At 45.6% G+C, this 17,057-nt stretch overlaps 1 long non-coding RNA gene across 1 annotated transcript in view; it reads right to left on the bottom strand.

The window, feature by feature from the left end:
• The window catches only part of LOC137518816 (uncharacterized), a 102,807-nt gene that overhangs the window by 20,279 nt on the left and 65,471 nt on the right, over positions 1-17,057 (bottom strand). The window contains exon 3 of the long non-coding RNA XR_011020899.1: positions 12,084-12,204. This is a non-coding gene — a long non-coding RNA (uncharacterized lncRNA). The remainder of the gene's footprint in view (positions 1-12,083; positions 12,205-17,057) is intronic.

Genomic DNA, 17,057 nt, shown 5'->3' with positions numbered 1-17,057 from the left:
GCCTTGCATGAGGACAAGAAGCGTGCGGATAGCATGCTTTGTACCACCATGCAGTCATAAATGTAATAAAGATAAGTGGTTCAATAAACAGGGACCACGCGGCAACGCTAACCCAGCAGCAGCACACGTGATGGAACAGGAGGAGGCGCAGGAGGAGAAGGCCACGCTTTGTGAGACACAACAACCCAGGCCTTGCATGAGGACAAAAAGCGTGCGGAGAGCATGCTTTGTACCGCCATGTAGTCATAAATGTAATAAAGATAAGAGGTTCAATAAACAGGGACCACGCGGCAACGCTAACCCAGCAGCAGCAGCAGCAGCAGCACACGTGATGGAACAGGAGGAGGCGCAGGAGGAGAAGGCCACGCTTTGTGAGACACAACAACCCAGGCCTTGCATGAGGACAAAAAGCGTGCGGATAGCATGCTTTGTACCGCCATGTAGTCATAAATGTAATAAAGATAAGAGGTTCCATAAACAGGGACCGGCAACGCTAACCCAGCAGCAGCAGCAGCAGCAGCAGCACACGTGATGGAACAGGAGGAGGCGCAGGAGGAGAAGGCCACGCTTTGTGAGACACAACAACCCAGGCCTTGCATGAGGACAAAAAGCGTGCGGATAGCATGCTTTGTACCGCCATGTAGTCATAAATGTAATAAAGATAAGAGGTTCCATAAACAGGGACCACGCGGCAACGGTAACCCAGCAGCAGCAGCAGCAGCAGCAGCACACGTGATGGAACAGGAGGAGGCGCAGGAGGAGAAGGCCACGCTTTGTGAGACACAACAACCCAGGCCTTGCATGAGGACAAAAAGCGTGCGGATATAGCAGCAATGCTTTTTGCCGCCATGCAGTCATAAATGTAATACAGATGAGAGGTTCAATAAACAGGGACCGGAAACGCTAAACCATCCCAGATGTTCATCGGTCATGTTACTTGGTTGGGGTCCAGGAGTGTTGCGTAGTCGTTTCCAATCCAGGATTGATTCATTTTAATTTGAGTCAGACGGTCTGCATTTTCTGTGGAGAGGCGGATACGCCGATCTGTGATGATGCCTCCGGCAGCACTGAAACAGCGTTCCGACATAACGCTGGCTGCCGGGCAAGCCAGCACCTCTATTGCGTACATTGCCAGTTCGTGCCAGGTGTCTAGCTTCATGCCCGGTTTCAGGTCCAGCGGTGCCAGCCACAAATCCGTCTGTTCCTTTATTCCCCTCCAAATTTCCTCCCCTGTGTGCTGCTTATCCCCAAGGCAGATCAGCTTCAGCAACGCTTGCTGACGCATGCCAACAGCTGTGCTGCACTGCTTCCACGATCCTACTGCTGCTGGTGCTGGGTTAGCATTTCCGGATGAGGTACAGCTTTGAGATGCGTTGGAGGAGAAGGAGTCAGAGAGGTAGGTGCTGCTGTTGTTATCCAGCTGTTTGCGGCGTGGGCAACACCCGCGCCGTAGCAGGTGAGGAATCGCTGCCAGGCTCCACAAGGTTCACCCAGTGCGCGGTAAGGGAGATGTATCGACCCTGGCCGAACGCACTCGTCCAGGTGTCAGTGGTGAGGTGAACCTTGCAGGCAACGGCATTCTTCAAGCTTCGGGTTATTTAGCTGACCACGTGCTCATGCAACTCAGGCACTGCAGAGCGCGCAAAGTGGTAGCGGCTGGGAACAACGTAACGTGGGATGGCCACTGACATCATGCCCTTGAAGCTGTTTGTCTCCACCACTCGATATGGCAGCATTTCGCAGGCCAGAAGCTTGGCTATGCTGGCTGGCTGTTACTGCCACGGCCCGGGGGTCATTTGCTGGCAATTTCCTCTTGTGCTCAAACATCTCAGAGACAGACAACTCAACCGTAGCGCTGCACACCGAAGGGCTGTTGGTTGTTGTGTTTGATGAACACTGGGAGACCTCAAGAGCACTAGTCCGGAAAGTGACAGTGTCAGCATCGTCTGATGTTTGTGAATGTTGTGAACCACGCAATGGCTGGGCTACTGCTGCTGCTGAGGCGGGTCTGGTGGTGAGTCTGGTGAACCCAAGGGAGGCAGTGTTGCTGGTGGTACCCTGTCCTGCCGCGTTTGCCCACAGAGTGGGATGTTTGGATAGAATGTGGCGGCTCATGCTGGTGGTGGAGAGGTTGTTAATACTTTTCCCCCTGCTCAGGCGGGTCTTGCACACCTTGCAAATCGCCATGGTAACATCCTCAGTGCAGTCTTCAAAGAAAGCCCAGACTTTAACTGGCTGAGGACTCGGACCTCGTGCGTGATGTGCTGGTGCTGCTTAACCCACTGCTGGACGCTTGAGAGGTCATCCAAGTAATTATCTGGTCCTGTTCTTTTGGATCTGTGAGGGTTGTTGTCCTGGACAACATGGGCAGTATTGAGTGGGTTTTCTTGGGTGCTCCCCTGTGGCCTGTACGTGAACCGTCAGGGGAAACACCTCTTCCCTTGCCCCTCCCTCTTTCACCGGATTTCTTCCTCATTTCACTTATCCTTAAAGTACACGCTGACTGGCAGCAGTACAGTGGCAGTACAGAAATGCTATACAGTGGTGGGTGAGCGGTGTACCACTATTGTCAGCAGTGACACAGAGCACAATGCTATACAGTGGCGGGTGAGCGGTGTACTACTGTTCCCAGCAGACACAGAGTGGAAGTAAACACAATGCTATATAGTGTGGCTGAGCCGTGTACACAGAGTGGCATTAAACACAATGCTATATAGTCTGCTATATAGTCACCCCGAACAGGGTGATGTTCTGCAGAACCCGAACAGTGGCAAACACTGTTCGCCCAACACTACTGGGAGGGAACGCAGATTTTAGTACCTAAACACACGATACAACATGTTTTCCGGGGTCGGACTCTGAGGCACATACAGATGGTCCCGATCATCATCCTCATCATACAACTCTTCTCCTGAGTCTGACCCACCCACCACCTCTGCCACCCCAACATCCCCAGACACAGACCCCTCATCGTCCTCAACATTAACTTGGGATGCTGGCCTGAGCCAGACCTCCTCCTCCACATCAGGCCCCATCATCTCCTCAATGGCAGCCCTCATTAATCGCTCTGGCGACGGACTGATGGACACAACGTTCTCCTCCGGGGAGGGCTGCTGCTGACCACTGGCTGCTGGGGTGGATGTTATAGCTTGCGTGGGGCGTTGGCTGTTGCTGTTGTTGGGAGTGCTGCTCACAGCGGAGGTCTCTGGGGAACTCATGTTGAGCTCATATAGTGGTTGACGGTGAGTGGAGTATTACTGATCCCAGCAATATACACACTGACTGGCAGAGTACGCAATGCTATATAGTGTGGCTGAGCGGTGTACACAGAGTGGCAGTAAACACAATGCTATATAGTCTGGCTGAGCGAGCGGTGTACTACTGTTCCCAGCAGAATCAGAGTGGCAGTAAACAATGGTATATAGTCTGGCTGAGCGGTGTACACAGAGTGTCAGTAAACAATGGTATATAGTCTGGCTGAGCGAGCGGTGTACTACTGTTCCCAGCAGAATCAGAGTGGCAGTAAACAATGGTATATAGTCTGGCTGAGCGGTGTACACAGAGTGTCAGTAAACAATGGTATATAGTCTGGCTGAGCGAGCGGTGTACTACTGTTCCCAGCAGAATCAGAGTGGCAGTAAACAATGGTATATAGTCTGGCTGAGCGGTGTACACAGAGTGTCAGTAAACAATGGTATATAGTCTGGCTGAGCGGTGTACACACAATGCTATATAGTCTGCTATATAGTGTCAGTAAACAATGGTATATAGTCTGGCTGAGCGAGCGGTGTACTACTGTTCCCAGCAGAATCAGAGTGGCAGTAAACAATGGTATATAGTCTGGCTGAGCGGTGTACACAGAGTTTCAGTAAACAATGGTATATAGTCTGGCTGAGCGGTGTACACAGAGTGTCAGTAAACAATGGTATATAGTCTGGCTGAGCGGTGTACACAGAGTGGCAGTAAACACAATGCTATATAGTCTGGCTGAGCGAGCGGTGTACTACTGTTCCCAGCAGAATCAGAGTGGCAGTAAACAATGGTATATAGTCTGGCTGAGCGGTGTACACAGAGTGTCAGTAAACAATGGTATATAGTCTGGCTGAGCGGTGTACACAGAGTGTCAGTAAACAATGGTATATAGTCTGGCTGAGCGGTGTACACAGAGTGGCAGTAAACACAATGCTATATACTCTGGCTGAGCGAGCGGTGTACTACTGTTCCCAGCAGACACAGAACAGTGAACAGAATGCTATATAGTGTGGCTGAGCGAGCGGTGTACCACTATTCCCAGCAGACACAGAACAGTGAACAGAATGCTATATAGTGTGGCTGAGCGGGCGGTGTACCACTATTCCCAGCAGACACAGAACAGTGAACAGAATGCTATATAGTGTGGATGAGCGAGCGGTGTACCACTATTCCCAGCAGACACAGAACAGTAAACAGAATGCTATATAGTGTGGCTGAGCGAGCGGTGTACCACTATTCCCAGCAGACACAGAACAGTGAACAGAATGCTATATAGTGTGGCTGAGCGAGCGGTGTACCACTATTCCCAGCAGACACAGAACAGTGCACAGAATGCTATATAGTGTGGCTGAGCGAGCGGTGTACCACTATTCCCAGCAGACACAGAACAGTAAACAGAATGCTATATAGTGTGGCTGAGCGAGCGGTGTACCACTATTCCCAGCAGACACAGAACAGTAAACAGAATGCTATATAGTGTGGCTGAGCGAGCGGTGTACCACTATTCCAAGCAGACACAGAACAGTGAACAGAATGCTATATAGTGTGGCTGAGCGAGCGGTGTACCACTATTCCCAGCAGACACAGAGTGGCAGTAAACAGAATGCTATATAGTGTGGCTGAGCGAGGTACACAGAGTGGCAGTAAACAGAATGCTATATAGTGTGGCTGAGCAAGCGGTGTACTACTATTCCCAGCAGACACAGAGTGGCAGTAAACAGAATGCTATATAGTGTGGCTGAGCGAGGTACACAGAGTGGCAGTAAACAGAATGCTATATAGTGTGGCTGAGCAAGCGGTGTACTACTGTTCCCAGCAGTGACACAATGACAGGGGGGACCCTGGCTAGCGTGGCTGGAGCGCGAACTACCCTGCCTGCCTACCCAAAGCTAAACCCACAGACAAATGGCGGAGATATGACGTGGTTCGGGTATTTATTTACCCGAACCACGTGACCGTTCGGCCAATCAGAGCGCGTTCGGGTCCGAACCACGTGACCCGTTCGGCCAATCACAGCGCTAGCCGAACGTTCGGGGAACGTTCGGCCATGCGCTCTTAGTTCGGCCATATGGCCGAACGGTTTGGCCGAGCACCGTCAGGTGTTCGGCCGAACTCGAACATCACCCGAACAGGGTGATGTTCTGCAGAACCCGAACAGTGGCGAACACTGTTCGCCCAACACTACAGGGAAGATGAAAATTAATTGCATATGGGCCAATATGTGAAATACGGACTCTGGGAGTGAGAAAATCACACTTTATCATGTGTGAGTTTATATATATATTGGCAACTTATTAGGTTTAAAGCAAGCTGTAATTTTTAATTTAGGTACTCTTTATGAAGGGAAGGGCTGATCTTTTCCACAGTATGTACAGGGAGTCTGACATTTATAAAGTATACATTGACTATTTGTTGACATGATCCTTAAAATCCAAAGTTATCTAAGTTGATACAAGTTTGGTTGCAGTTTGTATGCAGACTAAAATTAGACCAATCAAATGCAGTTGTAGCGAATGTTAATTAGACCAAACTGCAACCACATTTACATCATTTCAGGAAAGTTTGCATCTTATTGCTTATTTCTAACTATTTGCAGTCATACTGTGAGATCCAGAAAATGAAGCATGTGAGTGGCAGGCTACAAGACTAACATATGAAGACACAATTACTGTATACCCAATATCTAAAAATGACAGAGCTTTGTCTAGTAAGGAAAACAAAATACTGAAATGCCTCAAATACTCAGACAACTTTTGAAGTAAGAAAGGTCATGCTTAAAATACCTGACATCTTGTCTTGCTTCATCTGAGCATCCAGAGAGCATACAGTATAGCTGCACATCTAAACTCTGCTAAAAGTCAACAAATGTGGAAATTTAAAACAAGACATCACCCGAAATACCCAATTTATTTCATATATTTTCTTGTGCTTTGGATTATGTTGATGCAGCATAAACGTGGGTAATGTATCTGCAAATAAGCTGCTTAATATCTGAGTTATTTTGGGAGTTAACTTTAATCATAGCAAAAGTCAAAACGCTTTGAAAGTTAACCCAGAACCTTTAAACATAGTCCTGTGATCTTCATGTTTTGCCCCAGGGAATTCAGCCAAGTAGGTTATTTTCCTAATTGCTGTGTGTCTGTTTTTTAGAATATCATTTAACTAGATCACTTTGTGTCAGCTTCATTCAGAAATGCTTCATCCAAAAGAGAAACATAGATAATCCCACTGGTTAAAAATGAGTCAGTCAGTTAAAAATTACATTTGTGTAACCAAAAAGCACATACTGTATTTTGCCAGGTTACACCATTATTTTATACATATTCTTACAGTGCTTTTATTGATGGAAGTGGTACGTGTAAAGTACAGGTAAACCCCGACTTATGAACACCCAACTTGCAAACAACGAATCCGTGGGAAAAATTAAAAATGTTTTTATTTATTTTTTTAAAGCGGAATGAAACCCACCAATTCTTCTTTGCTCTATAACATTATTTACAGCATATTATATACTACCAGCATTTTTATTTTTTGCTAGAACAGCATTCAACGGGTTAAACACTGGACAGAAAAACTCAATCCCGGGAAAGCTGGATGAATCCGAACTGGAGATAATCAGGGCTGGATTTCTGGGAAGGCCACAAAGGTCATGGCCTAGGGCGGATAAAAATCAGCAGGGCGCTGGACTTTGAGAGATAAGAGGTCACATGTCAAAGTAAATCATCTCTCCTGCTTTGCTCTGGTCTGCCTGAATTCCAGAGATCCCTGCATCTCTTGTGCAGAGTGTGTTTGAGGACAGTCAGTATGTGTTGTCACCTGATGATTATGTCCTCCCTCTGTATGATGGTGGGGACATACAAGCTGCTGTGAGAAGTTCCAGCCTGGGTTTAGTAGCAGAACTCTTGAGTTCTGTAGGTTTTTTTTCATGCACAAATTCAGAATCACAAACAGGAATCTTCTCCCTCTGCGCTGTCAGATTTATTACTGGTCTGGTCAGGTCTTAAAGACCTGAGACCTGTTAAATTTATGGTTTGTTTGTTTTTTCCTAGGGAATGACCACAGCATTCTCTGTGCTACAGTTTAACTCTTTCCTGACTCATTTTAGAAGAGCATTGCACTTTGCTAGCTAGCTATCAGTGAAACAGGATGGCAATTGTATTACATTTATTTATATTTGCAAAACAAACTATGTATCTCCTTCTGATGCGGAATGTATATATAGTTGTGTGCTCTAACATTTTGTTAGTATAAAGTCTACAAACATATACAAAGTATGAAGAAGCCAAAGGCTCACTGTTTTTAGTTACAGTTAGCTAATAAATGTTATCATTCTGTTTTAAAAACTTCAAAACTTCCTACTGACTCATTAAGATCTGTCCTTTCTTGCCTTGCCCTAAGAACTATATTGTCACTGTTTAAAGCACATCTATGTCAGCATGTGTAGTTTTAGATCTTCTACTCACATGTTCTCTGTTTTGGATGAGCTTCTTTCAATAGCCCTGCCCTGTCACCTGTTTGTGGCTCCGACTGCAGCCAGTCACAGGACAAAGAAGCAGCACATGCTCTGTCTACTCACGCTCCTTGCAATGTTACACTCCTGCCCAGATGTGCACAGCAGCCGAGGCCGGGAATGTTTTGAGCATGCACTGCTTTTTTGCCAAATGAGGGGCAGAGCAGCAAAACGGTGGGGAGCCCATTCAAACCAGTTATTGCTACTCAGAGGGTTGGACAGAATTTGATGGGGGGGCGGTTGGTGACAGCTGGTCTAGGGCACTTGGAAGTACAAATCAGGCCCTGGAGATAGTGTTTTCTTGTGCTTAATTGTATCAAGTGAGAAATGTAAACAAATACTTCTCTGACACTGCAGACTCTCCTGAGCACAGCAGACAGTCTGAAAGTATTTCTGCTTGTATTTTAACATGAAAAAAAACAGTTATGAATAAAATGCAAAGTCAGCTGTCAAAGCAAAAAAGTGTACTTTGGAAACTTGTAATTTCTAAATGAATAATAATACTTATGAACAAAAGCAATATATGATGGCATATAAAAAGTAGGAAAACAGTTTTTATTGAATATTATGTCAGGGTTTTATACCACTTTAAAAATGTAGTTTTTGAAAAAAATCAATAAAAAAGAATTCAAGGCACAAATGTTTTTTAAACTGGTAAAATGTCACTGAAAGCACAGGGTCAGAGGTGACACAGTGGATGGGGGCTGCAGAGGTGGCACAGAGGGGGACATTGTCGCATCCAATCAGCGTGAGAAGCAGGCTGTGTGGATTTCCCTATTAGCTGCCTGGCTCTCCCCAAAGGCTGTCTGTCAAGTTACTGCACAGAGACAGCATGGGGAGAACAAGTTATCGGCTGATGTGGACTGGGGAAAATTACCGAACACTTTTGGCCGGTAAATGAAGTGCAGAAATCTTTGTGAATTTACATTTCTTGACATTTCCTGAGGTAATTACCTCACAAGTCGGTAATTTACCTCACTAGTCGGGAACTGTGATTTACTGTGCGTTAACAGGTTTACTGAATTGTAACTCTGTAAAATCAGCTGTTTTGAGCATTACCGAATGCAGTAATGCTTTGTGAATAGAGCCCAAAGTATATAAAATGATATAAGTAATTTAAATGTTACTGCTGTATCAATTGCGACACAGATAAAGTGTCAAAAATGTCAGGAACCCTGAAATGTGAACCAGAATGAACCAACAGCCCCTATCTCCTTTGTTATCCGGGACTACCTGTATCACCAACTACACTTACATGGTGTAATTAAAATGACTTGCATAGTGTTATATCATAACACACACACACACATTGGCCCATATGCAATTCACTTTATTCACCTGAGTTTTCTCCTAGGTGATATTTTTAAACTGGTCCATAAAATGCCTTTTAAGCCACCAAAAAGCAAGAAAATACTCAAAATCACTTTTATATTACTTTTTCACCAACCTTTAGGTACTTTTTTAATTGTACAGTGCTTAAAAGTTATTTTAAAATAATATAGAAATGATCTCCTAGGAGATACCTCAAGAGAATAAGTTAATTGCATATGGGCCTTAGTATCTCCAATCTCAACAAAATTAAATAAAAAATAACCCCACAAAATGAATGGTGCTGCAGCACATGATGACTACTGTTTAAAAATGATCTGTTAGTCATTCCTTATAAGTTACAGTGGTCCCAGTCCAGAGAGTCTACCCTATCACAGTAATGCTAGTTTTGCACTATGCACATAGGCCCATATGCAATTCACTTTTTTTCCTAGGTTTTGTCCTTGGTAACATTTTCACACCTTTAAAAAATGCCTTTTTAAACCACCAGCTAGCAAGATAATACTCTAAATAATTTTGAAAGTAAATTTTCACCTACTTTTGGGTAGATTTTCAAACATAAAATGCTGAAAAGTTATTTTAAAGAGAAATTGAAAATGATCTCCTAGGAGAAAACTCAGGAGAAAAAAATGAATTGCATATGTCCCATAGTGTTGCACACTCAGAAGATTAGCATCACGAAAGTGTTAAAAAATTCACATTGCGATTACTAGTGTGATGCCACTCATACAATCAGATGCTGCATATGCAAAATGAAAATCCACACTGGCAGTTGTGGATGATGGTCACATATAACTGTTTCATTTAATACTTGGGCCCATATGCAATTCACCTTTCTTTTCTCCTGAGTTTTCTCCTAGGTGATATTTTCATATTTTCACAACTTGTCAATAAAATGCCCTTTAAATCACCAGCAAGCAAAAAAAAAAAATACTCAAAACAATTGTAATAGTACATTTACACCTACTTTTTGGTACTTCTTCAATAATGGAATGCTGAAAAGTTATTTTAAAGAGAAGATGAAAATTATCTCCTAAGAGATAACTCAGGATAAAAAGTTAATTGCATGTGGGCCATGGTGTTGCACTGTCGACTGAGATTTAAGTTTGATATGCACATTCAATTTTAATTGGCCAATTATTGGCCAATTTTACCACTTCCATGTAGTATGAGGGTCAACAGATTTTGAATACTATGAACAAATTGTGTAGGTAAATTCTCATACTCCATGAAGGTGATAAAATTGGTCAGTGATTGGCCTTTCAAAGTTGGAGGTGTGTACCAGGTTTATTTCTATCCAACTCCTATGTGAATATAGCCTAAAGATTGGTACACACTTTAAAATATGATTGGCAATGGCAAATCAATAACCAATTTTACCACCTCCATGTAGTATGAGGGTTTACCCACACAATCTGCTCATAGTACTCAATATATGTTTACCCTCATAGTACATGGAGGTGGCAAAATTGGTCAGTGATTGAGCAATCATAGTTAAGTGTGTACCAGGCTTTAGGTAAGGAAGTAAATGTCTCAAGCCTGGTGCATGCAACCAATTGTGTTTGGCCAATAATTAGCCAATTTTACCACTTCCATGTTGTATAAGGGCAAACAGATACTACATGGAGGTGGTAAAATTGGGCAATCAAAATTGGATGTGTGTACCACTCTTAATAAAACAAATTGAAGCATCAAATTATCTGATTAAAATGTCGTGTTTACCCACAGGAATGCCATTTTGTCTAAAATATCTTATACTTAAGGGCGTTGTCAAGCAACTCCTGCTACCCATAGTACTACTTACCCAGGGCTTCCTCCAGCCCCTGGCAGCCGATATGTCCCTCGCCGCAGCTCCACTGGCCCCTATTTCCCTACGGTGCGCAGGACGACCTCCAGGTTGTCCTCTAATGCACCAGTGCCGCTGTCAATCACCTCCGCGAGGTCTGGAACGTACTGTGCAGGCAAATTCTATATCTGCATTTAAAGGGGGCTTAGATCGCATGATCGCTCATGTTTGGCAAAATAAACGATTCTGATTCCTTGCGTTGAAAGACTTCCATGGCTATAATTACTAGGTAATGCCCAGTGATGTTGATCCAGGGATTTTATCTGATTGCCATCTGGAGCCGGGAAGGAATTATTTTCCCTTTTGGGGCTAATTGTGCCTTGTAAGGGTTTTTCGCCTTGCTCTGGATCAATAGGGATATGTGAGGGAGCAGGCTGGTGATGTACTTTGTTTTCTGGTTGAACTCGATGGACGTATGTCTTTTTTCAATCCAAATAACTATGTAACTATGTAAGAACTACTGTCGGGGTAGCGGGAGTTACTTGACGACTCCTTTAAGAGGATGCACTGATCCCATATCCCTATCTTTTTTTACCTGTGATTTTTAATACAATAAGGCAGGAAGGCTCCTACTAATATGAAAAGAAACTAAAATGTAAAATCCAAGTGTATGTATGCATGTAGAAACATTGTAGATAAAAATGCAGAGGAGAATAAAAGACGAGAGCTGCTCTGGTAATGATGAGATGATATTGCAACAATTCTGTGGTTACCTTAGAACCACTTCATGAAGTCTCGTGCTCACAGGTGGTGATTACCTTGCAGGCATGTTCTCCTGATTCACATTCCAGGACGACATAGATGACAGGTCAACTGCCTGCCGGTTTTACACACCAAACGCCCAGACAGCATCTCAGCTCTTACAGAGTTCACTTACACTATCGACTTTCTCCTCACTATAAAGCCACTGCTGGAAATAGAGACCCTTCAGATGTCTGCTATCACTCTAAAACCTGCTTAAGAAGAACAGGCAAGATATGTCCATTGTGCAACATTCATTTTTATTATCATTTTAAGTTCAGGCTAGCAGTAACATGACAGTTGCACAAAATGCAGTGGCATTGTTATCAGTCGAGTATGTAAGATTACTATTTATAAACTCAAAGGAAACCTGAACTGAGATTTTAAAAATACTTAGATACCCACCTAAGAGGAACAGCTCTGGATCCCACAGAGCCTTCCTGATCCTTTCTCCACCTCCACGTACACACGCCCGAGCACCTGCTTAATGCCGTCAATGGGCTGGTGTTAAGTAGTTAAAGAGACACTGAAGCGAAAAAAAAAATATGATATAGTGAATTGGTTGTGTACTATGAATAATTACTAGAAGATTAGCAGCAAAGAAAATATTCTCATACTTTTATTTTCAGGTATATAGTGTTTTTTCTAACATTGCATCATTCTATAATATGTGCAGATTACACAACACTCAGCATTCAAAATGAGTCTTTCAGAGCAGTCTGTGAAATAATCACCTCTCCTCTAGCAGAGGAAAAGTAAACAGTCCAGGAACAGTTGAGATAATAAAAGTCAGATAACAGCCCTCTCCACGACTAAAGGCCCATACACACGTCGGATTTCCGCGAACGACGGGTCGTTTGAACGTCCCGTCGTTCCGTCGTTCGCCCGCTAAATCGGGCGTGTGTACAGACTATCGTTCGTTTGATAAGAGTGGGTTTGGATCGCTCAAACTCACTCTTATCAGATGAATGATAGTCTGTACACACGCCCGATTTAGCGGGCGAACGACGGGACGTTCAAACGACCCGTCGTTCGCGGAAATCCGACGTGTGTATGGGCCTTAACTTAGTCGGAGAGCTTAATGGCTTGTTTGCATAGAGATAACAACTGGAGTTTCTCAACTCTTCCTGTACTGGAAACAATTACACTGATGTATCTGATCTTAATGTTTTATTTCTTAGCTGTGCTACACATACAAATCATAATATCATCATTTTTTTTTTCGCTTCAGTGTCTCTTTAATAATAATGTGTAACATTCTAGTGTTTTTTTTTTTATTATTGGAATCACCTGGCAAACTGATTATTAGAGATGGCACGAACGGTTCCCGGCGAACGGTTCCTGGCGAACTTCCAGGGGTTCGCGATTGCGGTAGAACTTCAAACTTTACCGGAAGTTCGGTTCGCCCCCATAAAGCACCATTAGGGTCAACTTTGACCCTCTACATCACAGTCAGCAGGCACATTGTAGCCAATCAGGCTACACTCCCTCCTGAAGCCACTCCCCCCCTTATAAAAGGCAGGCATCGCCGGCCATTTTACTCACTCGTGTGCCTGCAGTAAATAGAGAAGGAACAGCTGCTGCAGACTCTCATATGGAAAGTTATTTTTTTTATTAGTTAGGCTCTTATAGGCTTCTTAGCTTGCTCCTTGCTGATTCTTATTGCTAAAATAGCACCCAACAACAGCTCTTTTGAGAGCTAATCTTGTTTTGTGATCTATTTGTTTTTTTGTGTGTGTGTGTGTGTCCCACTGACACTTGTGTTGCATAGACAGCCTTGATAATTTATACTGTGTGTGTGCCACTGCCAGGCCCAGCACATTCAGTGACTAGCTGTGTGTGTGACAGGTGCACATTGTAATACCCAGTACTGCATATACCTACCTACCTACCTGTTATTCACAGTGCACCCACCTACCTACGTGAGCTGAGCGTACGCAGTGTCACTGTGCCTGTCCAGTACCTGTCTGTGTGTGACAGGTGCACATTGTAATACCCATCACTGCATGTACCTACCTACCTGTTGTTCACAGTGCACCCACCTACCTACGTGAGTTGAGCGCATGCAGTGTCACTGTGCCTGTCCGCTACCTGTCTGTGTGTGACAGGTGCACATTGTAATACCCATCACTGCATATACCTACCTGTTGTGTTCAGTGCACCCACCTCATCACTGCATATACCTACCTGTTTTGTTCAGTGCACCCACCTACCTACGTGAGTGCACGCAGTGTGGTATACCACTCCGTGCATACCTGTTAATTGCACCTGTGTGACTGCCCATTGTATTAGTCAAGTCAGTGCATACCTTTCACTTTATCCCCCCCAATATGGACAAAACGGACAAAACACGTAGAGGCAGAGGTAGAGGCATACCCAGAGGAAGGCCACCCGGGAAAGTCTGTGCGAGGTCGTGTTGATGTGATTTTGTGCGGCCCAGGCCCAAAGTACAGTGCTCAGAAGAAGGCACGTCCCATCAACTCCCAAGATTGTCAGGACGTGGTTGACTATTTAACACAGAACACCTTATCTTCCGCAGCCACCAGCGCTACTACAAGCACCACATCCGCTGCATTTGAGACTTCGCAGGAGTTAATTGGTGGGGAATTAACTGATTCACAGCCATGATTGCTACAACCAGATGAAGGCGCTAAGCAAGTTACACCACCTCATATTTATGAGTTAGGCGGCGACACTATGGACGTAACATGTGAGGAGGAGGAGGATGAAGTACCTGCGTTTGGTGCATTTTTGGAGGTGTCTGAGGCAAGCGAAGCTGGGCAGGATGATTATGATGATACGGATCCCAAATGGGTTCCTAAGAGACAAGATGAGCAAGGGACAGTTTAGAGGGGGAGTCAGAGAGGAGTAGGAGGAGTTCCTGAAAGAAGCAGGGGGAGCTCGTCATCAGAAACAGCTGGTAGCAGTGTCCGGCGCCATGTATCGCCACCTATGTACTGCCAGCCAACATGCCCTTCAACGTCAGCTGCTGATGCCACCATAGTGCCATCACCCCAGTAGGACTCAGCGGTTTGGAAATTTTTTAATGTGTCTGCCTCAGATCGAAGCAATGCTATCTGTTCTCTCTGCCTCCAAAAATGGAGCCGTGGAAAGGCCAACACTCATGTAGGGACAAGTGCCTTACGAAGGCACATGAAAAAAAGGCACAAACTGCAATGGGAAGAGCACCTGAGCAAAAGCAGCACACAAAAGAAAAGCCACCCTCCTTCTCCTCTTCCTCCTTCAGGTGCAGCATCTTCAGCCGCTTTCTCCCTTGCACCTTCACAGCCACCCTCCTCCACTCTGCCTCTGCCCTTGAGCGGTTCCTGCTCCTCTGCCCACAGAAGCCAGGTGTCCGTGAAGGGAATCTTTGAGCGGAAGAAACCAATTTCTGCCAGTCACCCCCTTGCCCGGCGTCTGACAGCTGGCGTGGCGAAACTGTTAGCTAGCTCGCCAGCTGTTACCATACCAGCTGGTGGACTCTGAGGCCTTCCGTAAATTTGTGGCCATTGGGACACCGCAGTGGAAGATACCAGGCTGCAATTATTTCTCTAAAAAGGCGATACCCAAACTGTACCGTGAAGTGGAGAGGCAAGTGGTGTCATCTCTGGCACACAGCGTTGGGTCAAGGTTCCACCTGACCACAGATGCCTGGTCTGTCAAGCATGGTCAGTAATGGTACATTACTTACACAACCCATTGGGTCAACTTGGTGACCGATGACAAGCAGGGAGTACGTGGCTGTGCAGCGGACCTACTTGTGACACCTCCACGGCTTGCAGGCAGGCCTCCTGCCACCTCCTCTCCTCCTGCTACATCCTCTTCGCTGTCGTCCTCCTCCTCCTCCTTGGCTGAGTGGCAGTTCAACTCTACTGGTGCTGCAATCTCCTCTCCAGCTACACAGCCCCAGCTCCCCAGGGCCTATGCTGCATGCCAGGTAAGATGGTGTCACGCCATCTTAGACATGTCTTGCCTCAAAGCGGAGAGTCACACTGAACCAGCTCTCCTGGCTGCTCTTAACAAACAGGTGGATCAGTGGCTGACCCCGCACCATCTGGAGATCGGCAACGTGGTGTGTGACAATGGCAGCAATCTCCTTTCCACAATGAATTTGTGAAAGCTGACACATGTACCCTGCATGGCACATGTGCTCAATCTAGTCATTCAAAGATTTGTGTCAAAGTACCCAGTCTTAGAGGACGTCCTGAAGCAGGCCAGGAAGTTGTGTGAGCATTTCAGGCAGTCTTACACGGCCATGGCATGCTTTGTGGACATTCAGCAGAGAAACAACTTGCTGGTGAGACGCTTGATATGTGATAGCCTGACTCGCTGGAATTTGATCCTGGTCATGTTCTCTCGCCTGCTAGAACAGGAGAAAGCCGTCACCCAGTACCTGTACAATTACAGTAAAAGGACACAATCTGGGGAGATTGGGATGTTCTGGCCCAACAACTGGACACTGATGCGAAATGCATGCAGGCTCATGCGGCCGTTTGAGGAGGTGACCAACCTCGTGAGTCGCAGTAAAGGCACCATCAGCGACTTGATCCCGTACGCTTACTTCCTGGAGTGTGCCATGCGTAGAGTGGTGGATCAAGCTGTGGAGAAGCGTGAACAGGAACAGTTACAGCAGGAACAGTTGTGGGAGTAATTTTCATCAGAATCAGATGTTTCCTCAACACCTGCGGCAGCACAGAGGGGGGAGGAGGAGGAAGAGTCGTGTGGGGAAGAGGAGTCAGACTCGGATGATGAGGAAGGTGTTTCTTTGGAGGAGGAGGCGGCAGCAGAAGAACAACCACAGCAGGCGTCACAGTGGGCTTGTGCTGCTCGGCGTTCCCGTGGTATTGTTCGTGGCTGGGGGAGGAGGAGGACTTACCTGACGTCACTGAGGAAGAGCAAGAGGCGATGGATAGTACGTCTGGATCCAACTTGATGGCGTCTTTCATGCTGTCCAGCCTGTTGAGGGACCCCCATATAAAAAAAAACTCAAGAGAATGAGCTGTACTGGGTGGCCACGCTACTAGACCCTCGGGATAGGCACAAAGTAGCGGACATTTTACCAACTCACCAGAAGGCAGAAAGGATGCAGCACATGCAGAACAAGCTGGAAACTATGCTTTACAATGCGTTTAAGGGTGATGTCACAGCACAACGCAATAAAGGTACCACTGCCAGTAATCCTTCTCCCATGTCCACGCAGGCAAGGAGGACAGAACGCTCCAGCAATCTCATAGTGATGTCGGACATGCGGACATTCTTTAGTCCAAAGCCTCACCTTAGCGCTTCCGGATCCACCCTCCACCAACGCCTGGACCAGCAGGTAGCCGACTACCTGGCCTTAAGTGTGGATGTAGACACTGTGAGCAGCGATGAACCCTT

The sequence above is a fragment of the Hyperolius riggenbachi genome, chromosome 5 (genome assembly GCF_040937935.1).
Source record: "Hyperolius riggenbachi isolate aHypRig1 chromosome 5, aHypRig1.pri, whole genome shotgun sequence".
Taxonomy (NCBI): domain Eukaryota; kingdom Metazoa; phylum Chordata; class Amphibia; order Anura; family Hyperoliidae; genus Hyperolius; species Hyperolius riggenbachi.
This window is presented reverse-complemented; position numbering and strand designations above follow the sequence as displayed.